The sequence below is a fragment of the Artemia franciscana genome, chromosome 12 (genome assembly GCF_032884065.1).
Source record: "Artemia franciscana chromosome 12, ASM3288406v1, whole genome shotgun sequence".
NCBI classification, from domain to species: domain Eukaryota; kingdom Metazoa; phylum Arthropoda; class Branchiopoda; order Anostraca; family Artemiidae; genus Artemia; species Artemia franciscana.
Window position 1 is genome coordinate 37193994 of NC_088874.1, and position 17667 is coordinate 37211660.

The 17667-nt window shown below is 34.0% G+C and overlaps 1 protein-coding gene across 2 annotated transcripts in view; it reads right to left on the reverse strand.

Moving 5' to 3' along the window:
* LOC136034072 (uncharacterized) overlaps positions 1–17032 on the reverse strand; it is a 46795-nt gene extending 29763 nt beyond the window's left edge. The window contains exon 1 of one of the 2 annotated variants that reach the window (XM_065715190.1): positions 16949–17032. The gene's annotated coding sequence lies outside the window, so the exon portion shown is untranslated. The remainder of the gene's footprint in view (positions 1–16948) is intronic. The other variant, XM_065715191.1, reaches the window with a different exon arrangement.
* Between the last annotated feature and the right edge of the window lie 635 nt (positions 17033–17667).

Below are 17667 nucleotides of genomic sequence, written 5' to 3' on the forward strand. Positions count from 1 at the left end.
TGTCATTTGCATCGATTGTGTCATCATTTCGACTGAATGTGTCACGCAACATCAAATTGTGTCATTTTGACACAAAATGTGTCAATTTGGCAGCCTAGCAGCTTAACATAACCTGTTTCAGCTTTTAGTAAGCCAATAATATTTTTCGAAGCTTCTTAATTTTCGACCATGTGTCTGCTCAAATTAATTACAAGGTAAAATTCCATTTGAATTCAGTTACCTTAAATAAAGAAACATGATATCATGAGTCTTAGTTGCCGCATTTCTAGGGCAAATTAGGGCCATGCGTCATTGCTCGGTAGAAAATATAGCCCAAACCGGCACAATCACTAGTCCGAAAATAGCAAACGCTAATACAAACTTATTATGCCATCTTATAGCGCTATTGTGGGTAAAACGAGGAAATATACAACCGGCATATCAGATAACCTACACTAAGCAAATAAGAGCCCTGTGAACAAACAAAATTACCACCCCTCCACGTATGCCTTCGTAAAAGTGACTAGTACTTTGCTATAAGCAGAGATATATAAAAATAAAAAGGCAAATTAGCCTTTACATGCTCAGTGTAGCGCATTCATACCTTATTGTAGCTTGTACGAATGATTTTTTAAAAATATGCATTTTCAAAAAGTATTTTCAAATAAAGTCTTTGATTAAATTATTATTCATAATATAATGGTCATAATACAGATTTTTCAAAAATCTACCTCAAATATAGCTGAAAATGATATGAAACATACGTTCTACAAATAAATTAGTCAAAACAGAGAGTCAAAACACAGACAATGTGGCTAAATAGATATTTAATAAAAAGAGGTTTCTACGCTGTTTTTTCCTATTTTTAAATGTAGTCAGTATAGATATTTTGATCAGTTTAACTGAATACATAAAAGTAATTTTAACGTCCATAAACATAAGAAGTTGATTTTTCATACAGAAAAAAAAAATGTTGGTTTAATGTTAGATACAAGTAGGGTAATCCAAGTAAGGATAGGTCATAATATTAGAGTAGGGCACTCTCTTGGTTAAGGGGTTAGAAGTTTTAGGAAATTTGAATTCCAGGAAACATGAGGGAGTTTAATTTTTGAATCGCGGTTGTCATCAGAATGAGGGGCTATCTAATTTGACCTACTAGTGTGCCTTTCTAATATTTTTACCAGCGTATATTTATAGGGTTCTAATGTTAATAAAGGCAACTGATAGCTTTATAGTAACAACTTGGTTCGATAAGTTAATACTGGAAGCATAAGTACTTTTGGTACTTGTCAATTATATCGACCATACCCAAGAAAAGAAGCTATATTAATCCTAATGAGATATTAAATAAAAAAAAACAAGTTTTTTTTTAACTGAAAGTAAGGAGCGACATTAAAACTTAAAACGAACAGAAATTACTTCGTATATGAAAGGGACTGCTTCCTCATCAACGTCCCGCTCTTTACGCTAAAGTTCAACTTTTTCTCTCAGCTCGTCTTTTGAAAACAGTAAAAAACTTTTTAAGGGGGGATCTTGTCCAGGATTCTGGGCCAGGGACTATATCAGGGACAGCCTGCTACTATTGCTGTTAGTACTAAAATTACTAAGCTTAATAGTATTATTGGAGCTTTCAGGGCTATTCAGGGAAACGTTAGGCTAAATCAGAACACTTTATGTGCATGCAAGTTATCAACAGGACGTACAAGAAATATCTCAGAGAGAGCTTAAAGCATTAACTTGAAACCATCATGGCATAAACAGGGGACGTTGTACTAGCACAAAAAGGTTTAAAGTGAATACCATTGCAGCTTGTAAATTTATTGCTCATTCAAAAAACGGAACAAGACCACAAACGGAGTAAATAAAAAAAACAAAAAGGAAGAGAAACTGAAGTACTATAAAAATACGCAAAGAAACTTAAGGACGAATCGCGATGGTAAGGCTACTAGACTCAATTGACTTTAAAAATTCCACCTTACGCCAAATGAAAGCTGCAATGGGATCTTTTCCTGCAACTCTTGGTTTAGCACATTCTCAAAATATTCTGCCCATCTCTCTCTAACTCTGTCCTTATCACTAACTGTGTCCCGTTCCTATCTTTAACTGGGGTAGGTCCGGATATATTACTTTCTTTTAATTTATTAACATGCCAGCACAATATTTTACTATTATGCTGTCTAGCATAATAGCGAGGAACTTCCAGCGAAGGATCTTCAAGCGAGGATCTTCCAGATCCTAGGCAATTTTATACATGGTCTCTACTTCGCACCTCCTTAGTTCATGTTTCAATGATTTCTCCAAAATCCTTAAATTTCTTTTGTTTTCATCTGGTTTATCGCTCAGATAATTCTTGCACAAGCCACTTCTCCTCTTTCTTAAACATACAGCTTTTTCACTAATACTCCTAGCTAAAGTCCGAGCTTTCTTCCCTAAGACACCATCAGCAACTGCTCAAATTCTTCTTCTAAAATTATTCCAACCATCTTCCACATTCATATTTTAAACTCTCAAGTTTAGTATTCGACTGCACCTGGAAAGTTTGTCTCAAATTCTAATCCTGGACTCTACTAACATCATAACTCCCCGGAAGGTAATTACGCTTCCAAAGTTTCAGCTTCAAATTAACCCTAGACACTACTAGATTATGATGTTTACTTTTAACATCAATAAGAGAACTCCTATATACCCTAGTATTTTGTACTGATCCTTTCAGTCTATAGTTTACTGTAACATTGCCATCAGATCTTACTGTTTTGCCATCAGAATCCGGGGCGAATCCTGTGTCAATTACTAGGCTATAATTCACTCGAGGGGTGCCACTCCTCAAGTGGGAATAAAGTTGACATCATGGTCCCCAGTCTTGCAGGTACCCCTAAAAGGGTCGTGGCAGCCCTTAGAAGTAGCCGCTCTCCATAGATTTGGATCTTACGCCCTGCCGCAGCTGTCCTCCTATAGAGAATTCTTCCACGATGCTCTGCAGCGTCACCATGCAATTTAACCCATTGCTGGGAGAAGGTTTGTGACTCACGGAACGTCTGGACTCGCCGGATGGCTCTGTTGAGTCTACCTTTGAGGGTTCCTCTTCTTCATTTACATGTATTTATGCCCCAAGGGAGGGTGCCCCAGTTTCTATTATGAACCCCCATTAAAAAGGTCCCCATCGATGTTTATTTTGTATGACTGATTGTTTAAAAAAAGGTACATGAACTGTTATATATAAAATTTGATATTCGGATAAGAACAAAAATCCAAGGGCATTTACAGGAAATCACTGTTACTTCAAACTACTTTAAAGCACTTTCACTTAAAGATATTTTTTCCTTTGACTTTATCTTTAGACTTTTTTCACATCCATTTGTTACTGTTTTTAATTCTTCTTTTTCCGTTAAAAATATGGAAAAAAAAAATTATGGATGGCTACCCTCTTCTTAAAAATCTAAAATAGAGATAGTTTTTTCGGAGCCTCCTGACTCCAAAGTTTCGTCTATTCTTGGTATTGGGTACGCATCTGATACAGAAATGGCATTCAGTTTAATAAAATTTACACAAAATCGAATAGAGCCGTCCTTTTTAGGAAAAAACACATCTGGTGCCGCATATTCCGAGTCAGATTATAAATCCAACATTTAACATTCCATCTATTCCATATATCATTGCTCCAATAAGGTTCGATACCGCTGATAAATTCATAAATAAAAAAAAAACACAAATCACTTATTTAAGGTTAGTAAGAAAAGCAAGATAAAAAAAATGGCCGCTAAGACCCGATGAAAAAGTTGCGAACACAAAAAAGCGTTCGAACCCGGTAACCCACTCCCCTATATTCGTATTTATTAGAGTCCTGACTGCTACCCCTTCAACCGCCATCCCCATTTTGAACACCGAAATTTCTAATATTTTACACAATTGCTTAAAGAGCGGATACTCAAAAAAACAGTTTGATAAAAAGTTTGCTTTTCTTCTTCGTTAAGCCAGTAGTAATTATTGATAGAATTCAAACTCAGTTTTGAAGGGATAGACAAATTTTTGTCATCTGCTGGTATGTTAAAAATATAGTGGAGCAAGAAAACAGCATATTATTCCCATTTAAATATTAATTGGTATGGATCAAAAAATTGACTTATTTGCTTTTTTGTGTAGGTGGTACATAAATGTAGTTTCTAGTTTTGAAATTTATAGATACCCCTGACAGTAGAGAGTAGAGAGTAGAGAGTAGAGAGTAGAAACTAGTAGAAAGTAGAGAGAGGATGAAAAAAAAACTACAATTAAAAAGCCCTTTCGTCATAACACTTTTTAGAAATAAACCCGGTAACCCACCCCCCTATATTCGTATTTGTTAGAGTCCTAACTGCTACCCCTTCAACACCCATCCCCATTTTGAACACCGAAATTTCTAATATTTTACACAATTGCTTAAAGAGCGTTTCAACCCGGTAACCCCCCCCTATATTTGTATTTATTAGAGTCCTGACTTCTACCCCTTCAACCCCCATCCCCATTTTGAACACCAAAATTTCTAATATTCTACACAATTGCTTCAAAAGCGGATACTCTAATGGAGACACAGTTTGATAAAAAGTTTGCTTTTCTTCTTCGTTAAGCCAGTAGTAATTATTGATAGAATTCAAACTCAGTTTTGAAGGGATAGAAAAATTTTCGTTATCTGCTGGTATGTTAAAAACATAGTGGAGCAAGAAAACAGCATATTATTCCAATTTGAATATTAATTGGTATGGATAAAACAATTTACTTATTTGCTTTTTTGTGTAGGTGGTACATAAATATAGTTTCTAGTTTTGGAATTTATAGATACTCCTGAAAGTAGAGAGTAGAAGAGTAGAGATTAGAGATTAGAAAGCAGTAGAAATTAGAGAGAGGATGAAAAAAAAACTACAATTAAAAAAACCTTTCTTCATAATACTTTTTAGAAATAAACTAGTTTTATAGGGTACTTTTTAAGAACTTGTCCATATCAACTTACCCCACAACTTACTCGCCTAAGCAGCACGTTATTACCCCACTATCAACTTACCCCACATCAACTTACCTTCCATATCAACTTACCCCACAACTTACCCCACATCAACTTACCTTCCACATCAACTTACCCCACAACTTACTCGCCTAAACAGCGCGTTATTTCATATCACTAATTGAATATTTCTTCAATTCAACTATTGCTTGAGCTGAGTTTTGTTTCTAAAATTGGATACCACAGTTGCGATTCCCCTAAAACTTTGAAAATGGTAAGCATAAAGATAATTATTCCTGGAAGAACGGAGAGCAGTAAGGTTAACACTCTCCGCGTCTTCTAAGGACTATAACACGATTTTCACTGCGCTGAAAACAATCTTCAAGTCATTTCTCAAAACATTAAAAAAAAGAGGTAATCACCATCAAGGAAGATTGCTTAGAAAAATGTATATAGTTTGATAGTTATACACTGAAATTCATTCCAGAAAGTATCTATTATTTTGGATAGGTTTATAGAAAAAATGAGAAAACGTTCAAAATGTGTTTAATTTGCAGTAAAGCTTAAGTAATCTCTTGGTATTTAAAAGCCACAGGGGCGTTAGACCCCTGTTACTTTTTGTGGTATTTTCTGCTGGTTTTAAGTTTTACTTGGTTCTTTATTATAATTTGTGTATCATCTATTTATCAAGGATAATTTATGCTTCGTAAACATTTACTTTCTTAGCAGTGGCAGTAGTCTCAATAATAGTGGCAGCAGTGCAAAGCACATTATGCCTTCAAGTTGTTTCTACATCCCCTTGACAGTCCCAGAAAATTCCAACTTAATACTCTAAGCCGTTCCTATGATATTGTTGATGTGCCATTCTGAGGATCTACATGCATATAGTAGTTCAACAACCCCCTAAACATTTCATGAAAGCCTTAATACCCTTAACCTCAGTAGTGCTCGTAGAAGTAGCAATAGTAAATGTAGCAGCAGTAGTTGTACACCCTCCTCAATATGTCCTAAAAGTTTAAACTCAACCATCAATATTTCCTGCAATAAACAGGCGAATTGTTTGAGTCGAAAATTAAATTGTGCCTACCTTTTGCTTGTTTTACGATTACTTAATAATCTGTAATTTTAAAAAGTATTGGAATATTCTTTATGGATTTTTTCATTTATTTATTTGTTTTTTCACTGATCTAAAGACTAAGTAAATACAATGAAGAAAAGGAGATCAAAGAGTTTCGAGGGAAAAGATTATTCTGAGGGGAAACTGCGTCATAGATATGACATTCAAGATGGAAATATTAATGTTATATCTATGCAGTAAAATAAATATGTCCTTTAGCATTATTCAAATGACATTTAAGTTATAGCATGAATTTTATGAAAAAAATTCTGTTAAAATTGAAACAAATGATAAAATCGAAAATAAAGGAGAAACATAGAATTTTGGTTGAAGCCCCCGTGCCAAAGTGCCTTACTTTGTATTTTGTTTCAAAAGGCACTATTCTTGGCTAAAACCAGCAGCTTACCAATTCAAGACTGGGCTTGCCAAAGAAAAGTCAGTAGATTTTAACCCAAGTCCCATGGAGCTAAACTCTTCAGTCAAGTACTCTTGGCTAAAAAATTTAGAGTACCTCGCACGTTTAAATATTATTCGAAATATAAATACATATTTATTATTATAACTGCTTATAAATATGTTTCAAGAGTTTGTTAGCAGCCTAGATTAATGTATTGCTCCTTAAAACACTGACATGTATTTGGGGTTTAGGATTTAGAGACGCCCTTGAGTTATCCTACGACAATTCACATAAGCACTTAGAAGTACAAGAAACTGATGAAAAGCCATTGGGTTTGGTTTGGTTGGCTCGGATGGGTGATCATGGAGGTAAAAAAAAACATTGATGTCAGCGGAAGTGCAGTGCTACCCTGCAAACTAAAATAATTTAAGCATTTTAGTTTTAATTGTTTACAATTTTACTTTATTAAAATAGGGGTTCTAATTAAAGACCCTATTTTCTCCGGATCCATCTTTCTTTAAGAACCCCGCCTCTATGAATCCCATTTGAAATGATCTGCGAGATACAACCCTCTGGGTAGGGTCATATCCAGGACTTTTTCTGGGGGGGGGGGTACACAAAAAACGCATCATAAATGTGTTAATATGTATTGTTTCTAAAGGTTCTAACATTAAATCATAAAGTTAATAAGTTTCTAACATTTAAATCTGGAACGTACATAAGATTTTTTCTTTGCGGAGAAAATAATAATAAGAAAATCAGAGGGAGCCCGGTAACAAAACAAATGAAGAATTTGCATAAGGAGGGGATAGAACTTTATGCAAATTTGAAATTTCTGAGGAGGTGGGGCAAGCCCCAATGCTGGGGCTTATGAAAATATTATTGGCTTTGCAACTAGTCAGAAGTGGTTTTTGAGCAATTCAGCTACAGAAGTGATCAAGCCGACAAAAAGAGCAATGGTGAATGTGTTTGCCCTTGCTAATGTGAGTACGCAGTGTTTACTGAAGCCTATTTTGCCTCGCAATTTTGGCTATTAAAACAAATTTTTAGTATTTGACAGTTCATATTTTCTAATGATATTTGAATAATATTTCAGCGAAACGTAAACAGTTCGTTCCTAAAGTTTACAGAAAGTTATTTTTTCGGGAAGTATTGTGCTGCTTCGGGTTTGCATTTTCCTATCCTTCCTTGAGAAAATATTTCTTTTAAGACAGATAGCAATAATCAGTGGTGATTATTATCATGCCACTAATCAAAGAAAAGCACAATGAAAGAGAAAAGAGAATAACGAAACGGAATCCACATTTTCTAATCCATTTCCGAAACCAAAATCTAGTCAAGACATCAGCTTTTAAGTACATAGTTAGAGTACATAGTTAATTTAAGTATTTAATTTAATATTTAAGTACATAGTTATTTAAGTACATAGTTAGATTAAGTACATATTTAATGTACTATGTACATATTTAAGTACATAGTTAGAGCAGTTAAGATAAAGAACAAGTGAGACTGCAAAAATATATTTAAGTTTTAAGTGATATTTAAGTGAGTACATATTTAAGTGAGTACATATTTAAGTACATATTTAATGTACTATGTACATATTTAAGTACATAGTTAGAGCAGTTAAGATAAAGAACAAGTGAGACTGCAAAAACTCAGAAAGGATATTTAATGTTTTCGTACATAATTTCATAAGTAAAGGATATCTAATGATTTCGTATATAATGATTTCGTACATAATTTCTTATACAAATGAATTTTAAATACTTTCAACTTACTTGGCTCACCTGAACTGCTTTTAGATCCCCCTCCTCCTACCTCGGGGACCATTAAGAGACTCGTGGGGACCATCTCCAAGTTAGGGAGCTTTATTTATAAAATTAAAGAAAATACTCAGAAACCCCATAATCGGTATTATATAGGACACTTTTCATATAATAAATATTCTTAACGCATAGCATTCTAACATTGCTTAAAGATTTTAAAGTTTCCCCCCCCCCTCCTCCTCCCATGTTTTACTTTAATTTTGATATATTTTAAGTGGTGTAGTGAAAAGTTAGTTTTCATTTGATATACCGGGGAATATTCACAACTCAGAAAGAAAAAGAAAGGATTTTTGATTTTCTGATGAAATTTTTATAAACTTATTTCATTATTATATTATTCATTAAATTACCTTTTAAAGTTTGTTTTGGGCTATAAAAAAAATTTGGAGTTGACAAAACGTTTAAAAAAGTAGTTTTAATGATTTATTATTTAAAGAAAAATTTGTTCCTAAGGTTTGTTTGATAAGTAAATTTTACAGACAAAAAAGGATTTAGTTTTGCGAGTTTTATGTAACAATGAAGAAAATAGAATCTTGTGAAATTTGAAAACAATTTTTGAAGGGCTCCTTAATTGAGATCTGGTCAATGACAGTTACTCAGAGTGGATCCAAACACTGTTGCCAACGTGATATATTTTATGCCTTTAGGACATATTCCCATGTGCCGGTTCGCAATAATATTAAAGGGCAAAAAGTGGCGTATATTAGAATATTCGACACATAAAGAGAGGCATCCTGTAATTTCCAGATGTTAAACGAATCATTTCCCAATTAAATATAAAGTTGGAAAAAGAATATATCATCTTTTTCTTACCATTCTAGTGATGATGTAAATAAAGGATTTGCTCAAAGGAATTTAATTGTTTATATGACTTTCATGGTTTCACACTAAGTAATTTTGTATGGATGTTTTATATGAATTTTTTCGTTTTTGTTATATTTAATGGTAGCAGGCTACTTTTAAAAGAGATGTTAGGGTATTTGATGTTATTTGGGGTATTTGGGGTATTGGGATGTTATTTAGGGTATTTGATGGGTATTTGAGGTTAGCAGGCTGCTTTATTAAGCGTCTTTCGGTCAATAATACTACTGGTAAATCAAAAAGTAAAATTTCAGGATGGAAGCACTTTAGCTAAAAAGGATCATTTTTGGATGTTCAGAAGATACATTCATGAACCGAAAAGTTGTCAATCCTGGCTCCAAAATGCTTGGGAAATCTCCTGGAGTGCGACACAACGGTGTCCCTATTAGAGTTAGGTGATAATTTCAATACCCAATATAAGAACATTTTGACTCAGGTTTTGGCCTATATTAACTCTTGATTTTGCCAAACTAAAATAATAAAAATCAAACAGTTCGTGGTAACGAACCGTTGTAAGGAGCGACCCGGCTCAATAGTAACCAAAACTCTAAAAAATGGAATTTTGATACCAATAGCTACATCAAAAGAATCGCATTTCAATGCTGGTTTTAAATATATAAGTTTCATCAAGTTTAGTCTTACCCATCAAAAGTTACGAGCCTGAGAAAATTTGCGTTATTTTAGAAAATAGGGGGAAACGCCCCCTAAAAGTCATAGAATCTTAACGAAAATCACACCATCAGATTCAGCGTATCAGAGAACCCTACTGTAGAAGTTTCGAGCTCCTATCTACAAAAATGTGGAATTTTGCATTTTTTGCCAGAAGGCAGATCACGGATGCGTGTTTATTTGTTTTTTTGTTTGTTTTTTTTTTCCCAGGGGTGATCGTATCGACCCAGTTGTCCTAGAATGTTGCAAGAGGGCTCATTCTAACGGAAATGAAAAGTTCTAGTGCCCTTTTTAAGTGACCGAAAAAATTGGAGGGCACCTAGGCCCCCTCCCACGCTAATTATTTTCCCAAAGTCAACGGATCAAAATTCTGAGATAGCCATTTTATTCAGCGTAGTCGAAAAACCTTATAACTATGTCTTTGGGGACGACTTACTCCCCCACAGTCCCCGTGGGAGGGGCAACAAGTTACAAACTTTGACCTGTGCTTACATATAGTAATGGTTATTGGGAAGTATACAGGCGTTTTCAGGAGGATTTTTTTGGTTTGGGAGAGGGGTTGAGAAGAGGGGGATATGCTGGGGGAACTTTCCTTCGAGAATTTGTAATGGGAGAAGAAAATTTCCATGAAGGGAGAGCAGGATTTACTAGCATTATTTAAAAAAAAAACAATTAAAAAATAAAAGTGAAAAAGCTTTTTCAGCTGGAAGTAAGGAACAGCAATAAAACTTAAAACAAACAGAAATTATTACCCATATGAGGGGCTCACCTCCTTCTAATACCTCGCTCTTTACGCTAAAGTATTTTCGGTAATTTCAACTACTTATTCTACGGCTTTTGTGATTCAGGGGGTCATTCTTAATGAATTGGGATAAAATTTAAGCTTTAGTGTAAAGAGCGAGGTACTGACGATGGGGCGAATCCCCTCATATATGTAATAAAAACATGAGAATACAAAAGTTCTTTACGTAAGCTAATTTATAAGTTACGTAAATCTTTTACCAATAAAAAGATTCGTAAAAAATTAAAAGTTCTAGTTGCCTTTTTAATTAACCAAAAAATCGGGGGGCAACTAGGCTTCGTACCCCGCTCTTTTTTTTCTCAAAATCATTCGATCAAAATTATGAGAAAGCCATTGAGCCAAAAAAAAAATATGCAAATTTCGTTTTGATTATTCCTCTGCGGAGAGCCAAAATCAAAACATGCATTGATTCAAAAACGTTCAGAAATTAAATAAAAAAAACAAGTTTTTTCAACTGAAAGTAAGGAGTGACATCAAAACTTAAAACGCACAGAAATTACTTCGTATATGAAAGAGGCTGCTTCCTCATCAACGCCCCGCTCTTTACGCTAAAGTTTTTTACTGTTTTAGAAAGAAAAATTGAGAGTAAGAGTCAAACTTTAGCGTAAAGAGCGGGGCGTTGATGAGGAAGCAGCCTCTTTCATATACGAAGTAATTTCTGTGCGTTTTAAGTTTTGATGTCACTCCTTACTTTCAGTTGAAAAAACTTGTTTTTTTTATTTAATTACACTAAAGAGCGTCAGAGATTTTTTTTTCTTCACATTTTGAATAACTTACAATGATATATTGAATAAATATCCAAGCATTATGTCAATTTTTCTCTGAAGGTCAGTTCTATTTTTCAGTGATTTACTGACCATTTCTTGAAAACGCTGTCCCAGAGGCTACTGACGGCGGACACAGTCATTAATTTTGAGGTAATCTTGTATAGGTATTTCTGACAACCCGTATCACTTGGATCAGTTTCTCTTGTAGCTGTAGACTCTCTACTGGAAATCTGTAGAGCCATAACAGCCCCCTTCCCGTAAAATCCCTCCTAGACAATTCTATCCTTGCTTAAATCCCACCGGAAATTTTTTGCGGATGAATCTGCCTAAAAATTCTCCTTGGCATACTTTTATTTGAAAAATACTTTGATTTCTGATTGTTTCTCAAGTTAAGCCAGAAATTCTCCATGGAAATTTTTTTTCCGGACATCCCACTCCCCAACGAAAAGCTGTCCCCGTGGAAAATCAACCGTAGAGAATTTCTCCCATAGTAAATATCCCCCCACAAAAGGGTCTTCCAGAGAGTTCCAATGCCGCTGAAAATTTCCCCCAGACAATTCACGTGGAATATCCCCATATTTAAAATTGAGTCGACAAACAAAAAGAATTTCGTATAAGAATTTTAGGAAATTTCCCCAGTATAAAATTGCCCATGGAAAATTCACCGAAGGAAACTTCCTTCCACACGAAAAATTCTCCCTGAGAAAAATCTCTCCCAGAAGGAAATTGCCCAACCCGCTGAAAAATGTCTGCGTACTTCGCAATGACAAACACTATACGTAAACAATGGGCAAATTTTAGGATGGGAAATTCTTTACCCAAGGGCTGGGGGGTCAGATATCCCCTGGAGAAAGCCAGTGTTCCAAGGCAAAATTTATTGGATTTTTTTTACTATGCTAAACAAAATGGCTATCACAATTTTTTTTTCGGACAACTTTGGGGGAAAAGAAGTGGAAAGAGGGCCTAGCTACCCTATAATCTTTTTGGTTACTTAAAAAGGACACGATAGCTTCTAATTTCTTTCGAATGAGACCTTTCTTTATATTCTAGAACAATTGATACAATACGATCACGCCAGGAAAACAAAATAAAAAAACACAATGAAAAAATAAATACGAAAAAGTTTTTTTTCAACTGGAAGTAAGGAGCAGCATTAAAACTTAAAACGAACAGAAATTATTACGCATATGAGGGGCTCACCTCCTCCTAATACTTCGCTCTTTACGCTAAAGTATTTTTAGGAATTTCAACTATTTATTCTACGGCTTTTTTGATTCAGGGGTCATTTTTAATGAATTGGGACAAAATTTAAGGTTTAGTGTAAAGACGCGAGGTACTGACGAGGGGGTGAACTCCCTCATATATGTAATAAAAACATGAGAATACAAAAGTTCGTTACGTAAGCTAATTTATAAGTTGCGTATATCTTTTATTAATAAAAAGATTCGCAAAAAATTAAAAGTTCTAGTTTCCTTTGAAAGTCAAAAAATCGGAGGGCAATTAGGCTTCCTCCCCCACTCCTTTTTTCTCAAAATCATTCGATAAAAACTATGAGAAAGCCATTTAGCCAAAAAAAAAAAAAAAAAATGCAAATTTGGTTTTAATTATTCATCTGCGGAGAGCCAAAATCAAAACATGCATTCATTCAAAAACGTTCAGAAATTAAATTTAAAAAAAACAAGTTTTTTTAACTGAAAGTAAGGAGCGACATTAAAACTTAAAAGGAACAGAAATTTTGTATATGAAAGGGGCTGCTTCCTCATCAACGTTTCGCTCTTTACGCTAAAATTTTTTACTGTTTTAAAAAGTAGAGTTGAGAAAAAGAGCCAAACTTTAGCGTAAAGAGCGAAACGTTGATGAGGAAGCAGCCCTTTTCATATACGAAATTTCTGTTCGGTTTAAGTTTTAATGTCGCTCCTTACTTTCAGTTAAAAAAAACTTGTTTTTTTTTTATTTAATAACATACATGAATCCATGATCTTTCTTCTGACATAAAAAATACAAAATTCCACATTTTGCAGATAGGAAGCTTGAAACCTCTACAATTGGGTTCCCATATAAGTTGAACCAGACAGTACCATTTTGATTAAATTCCCTGGGGAGTAGGGGGAAGCAAAATTTGATAAAATTTTATAATGTTCAAAACGGTCTAAGTCTTGTATGTTTGTGAACGCCAATCTTAGGCACAAATGACAAATATAGGAAAAACAAATTTCTGATCGATAGAATTTGGAAACTGGAGACATAGAGTTCTAGACTCTAGAACTGAACATTTCTTGCACTTTGTGAAGCGAAGTTCTAAATTTTGCTAATGAACGGAAATTGCCTAGAAATTTACCGCATGGATACATACAGTCCGTTCAAGATAAACAGTTGTTTTCTTATGTTTATTTATATTTTCTTATACTTATCTATATTTATGTTTAATTTTACTTATATTAATAGCCACAGCAACATGTGGAGGTCAACTAAGCACCCCCACGTGGCAGGGTTCTATATATGGATCTTCATTGTCGCTTGTATCGCATTCTAACTGTCCTGACATTATGTTCTAACTGTTCTAAAATTCTATTCTAACATTCTGACAGCATTGTCCTTTTTTTCTTCTTTTGTATTTTAGGTTGTTTTTTCAGGTTTTTTTTTAGTTTTTTTCCTTTTTTTAGTTTTTTTCTATTTTTCTTATTTTTTTTTCCTTTTTTTTTATAAAAGATAGTGTAATAGACGGACAGTAAGTTTTTATTTATATAGATATGTTCATTTATTTATATTTCTCATGCTTATTTATCTTATCTGTTTATTTATAACTGTTTATTTCTATTTCCTTATGTTTCATTTCACCAAGTTAATTCAATTAATACCTCATAATGCTATGTCGAGCGCCGTATAGTTGCAGACGAGTTAATTAGGGGGAGAGAGTCGATCTTTCTGTGGGTTGGTGAATCTGAAGCCTTAAGAATTGCGTTTTTATCCCCAATTTCTGTAAGTTTCAGTAAGAAGCCGTTCAGGTAAAAATGTAGGAAGGAATTTGCCTCCTAATATCCTTTTTCTAGGACTATTTCTGGGCTAAGCTTGCAATACGGATGCTAGGAGTGACAGCTCTTCTCTTATTACAGAAATAATTGAAGTTTCACTTCCTTAAATTTATAATCCTGTCTGCAAAGAAGGGGAGGGGAGATCTTACAAGAAATGGTTCGCTCAAAAATCCCATTGAAAATCAAGAAAATGGCAACTTAAATATTCATTTTAAAAATCTCAGCCCTTTCTGGAAACATTTTAGGGGAAGCACTTTTTTTCAGGAATTAATTATTATTCTAGAAGTACTATTATGCACCAATTAAATTTGAATGCAAAAACAGGAAAAGAAAGAGGAACGTACCTGATGTTTAAGAAATCCTGAATTAAATTGTTTATTGTAATGAGCTTTAAGTAAAGACAGCGACTCTTGTCACTAGAAACCAAAACTTTGAAACGAATTAAATTAACATACATGTATATATAAATTAACATACATTATATGAAATCTACATTAACATACTCTATCAAATCTACATTAACCTACTCTATAAGCCTGCAGTATAAACCTATGTTAATATACTGGTTCTAAGCGTCCAGCATTCAATAGTTGCTAATTCATTCATCAAGGTCGCATATTAAAATTTGCATGATTGTAGAAAAAGGGTGCGATCTTGATAAAAATTACACGTTAAAAATCAACATGTATGAGAACCCTAAAACTAGTTCCTACAAGAAGACTAGAATTAATGTTTTCCCCCAGGGAAGAATGGTCACACATTTGTATTTTGTTTCTCTTTCCAATGGTTATTGTATCAAAACAGCAGTATTAGATTATAGAAAGGGGACTAATTGGAACAACATTTTCAGTTCTATTTCTATTTTATTAGGAAGCCAGAGAGATCACGGCACAGCAAATTGCCACTTTTACCGCAAATTACCACGTCCAGCAAAATACCAATTTAGGTCCGAAAAGCATAAAATATTATCCTGGGAAATATTGTGAGAACTATTAATGTAATTTTTATATAGTCTTTCAGTCTCAGAGGCTAGACTGAAACACGGTATAAAATTTGCTCCTAACGATTAAATCAGTTCATAAAAAGCGAACCATTATTAATGACGGATTATCCGTTAACACTAATAGTTGTAGCGTATTACTGTCTATTAGACAGCGCACCAGCTATTAGGATAGTCGCGAGACGGCTGTTTTATGGGGAGTAGGGGTAACAAAGCCCTCAAAAGGATTTTTCAGGTACCACAAACGTCTCATGAGATTTGGCATAATGTATATAGATTAATATAGATTGAAGTGCAGAGTCAGCAACTAAATGGTCAGAAATTTAATTAATAGAACAAGTTTTTTGAACTGAAAGTAAAGAGCAGAAATAAAACTTAAAACGAATAGAAATCATTCTGTAAATGAGGGAGGATGCCCCCTCTTCAGCCCTCTCTCTTTACGCTAATGTTTCACTTTTTGTCCTGATCCCCTAGGAGAGACTTCTCAAAAGCAAGGGCCGTTGGTTTAGGATGGGAAGTATTTTTAAAGAACTTGAAGACTTTAGTCTAAAAAGCGAAGGTTGAGGAAGGGGTTGTCTCTTTCATATTTTTGTATTTAATATAGGAAGAACCGTCAATATAAGCCTAGTTTTGGAAAAGAGGTTTATTTTAGATTTAATTTACCGGCTATGATTCTACGTCGTTGGATTCAGCTAAGGGCGAATTGTCTTCCAATCCAGAACAGGCAAAAACTTTTGACAAAAAAAAAAAAAAAAAAAAAAAAATGATAGTTGGTCCTGATAGGCGGTATGTTTGCCCCCTTTGTAAAGATGAGGATGAAGACTTGGATCATTTTCTCCAGAAATGCCCGGTGCTCTTGGATTTACGGGAAATTTATTTGCATGGGATTAATTTGATGCTTCCGGGTATTCTTCAAAATAGTAACCCAACCACAATATTTCGAGTGGGAGTGTATATAGATAAATCCTTAATAAGAAGAAAAAATTGTATATGATTAATTTCTTTTGTTGTTAGATTCGGCATTTTCGCGTTGTATTTTGTTTTTGTGCGTGTTTGTTATTCACACTGTTGTTTAGTTACCTTGCTTGTTTGTTATTTATTTATATTTTGTATGTATATGGCCCATGGGCTTTTGAAATACATTTATCTATCTATCTATAGGTGCAGAAGAAATAGCCCCTAGGGAAATAAAATCTAACTTTATTTTGAAAAGCAAACACTCTAAATGACCCTTTTATTTAAGTGTTGTAACACAAAGGTTAAAGTTCAATGCAAATAAGAGGGACTGAAAGGGAGTCCAGTCCTTAATATTTAGCAACACCCTTGGTATAGTATTAAAAACCCATAGACCTACTTGTCATACGATAAAGCCACCGGTAAAAACCCCGCTATACATAGTAATTCTTTTGGCTTGAGGTTGTCCTGTACGGTAGCAAATTGGGTTGCATTTAAAATTCATTTTCTTTCGTAGCTAGAAAAATTATCGGAAATTGAGAACTTTAAACTGATCGTGATTCAATTACCTTTCACTAAATACAGTTAAAACATTTAAATTATAACCATATAAATTTTAATATGACCACAAACTCTTAGTATGTACTGAAACATTTTTTTTCGGGAGTGTCTCCGCAGGACTTAGCTCTATCCCTTAGATATTGCGCACAAAGCAAGCTGAACTCTTCACAAAGAAATATCGAGCTGGGAACTAAGTGAAAAAAGTAGCATAAGCATTTCCTATCAAATAGTATCCTTAGATATGAAATAAGAATCACTCACTGCAGTAGACAGGTAATAAATAAAATTACCGAAGTGTCATAACAGTTCACAGGGTGTGATTCTATAGCAAAATGAATGGACACTATGTATTTAGATTGGTCTATTTTAATTCAATAATTGTTTTTCGGCTATCATATGTGCACCAATTGTATATGGTATATCGGTAATATAAATTTAAGTAAAAGAAATTAAATTAAAACAGTAGATAATAAATGAAAACAATAAATTGCCATTACATTTGATAAATAAGTTTGTCCAATGAAATAATCGGATATTTCGTACAGATACTACGTATTCTATTTTATAAGTGTTTTCTTTCGGATATCAACAAATAAGGGTGCATCCAGGATTGTTCTTAAGTTGGAGAGGGAATGTTTATAATAAAAAACTTTCAAAGTGTATCAATGTTTTTATTATACGTATTTCTGTAACTTTTTACGAGTTGGGCAAAAATATTGGAGGGTTC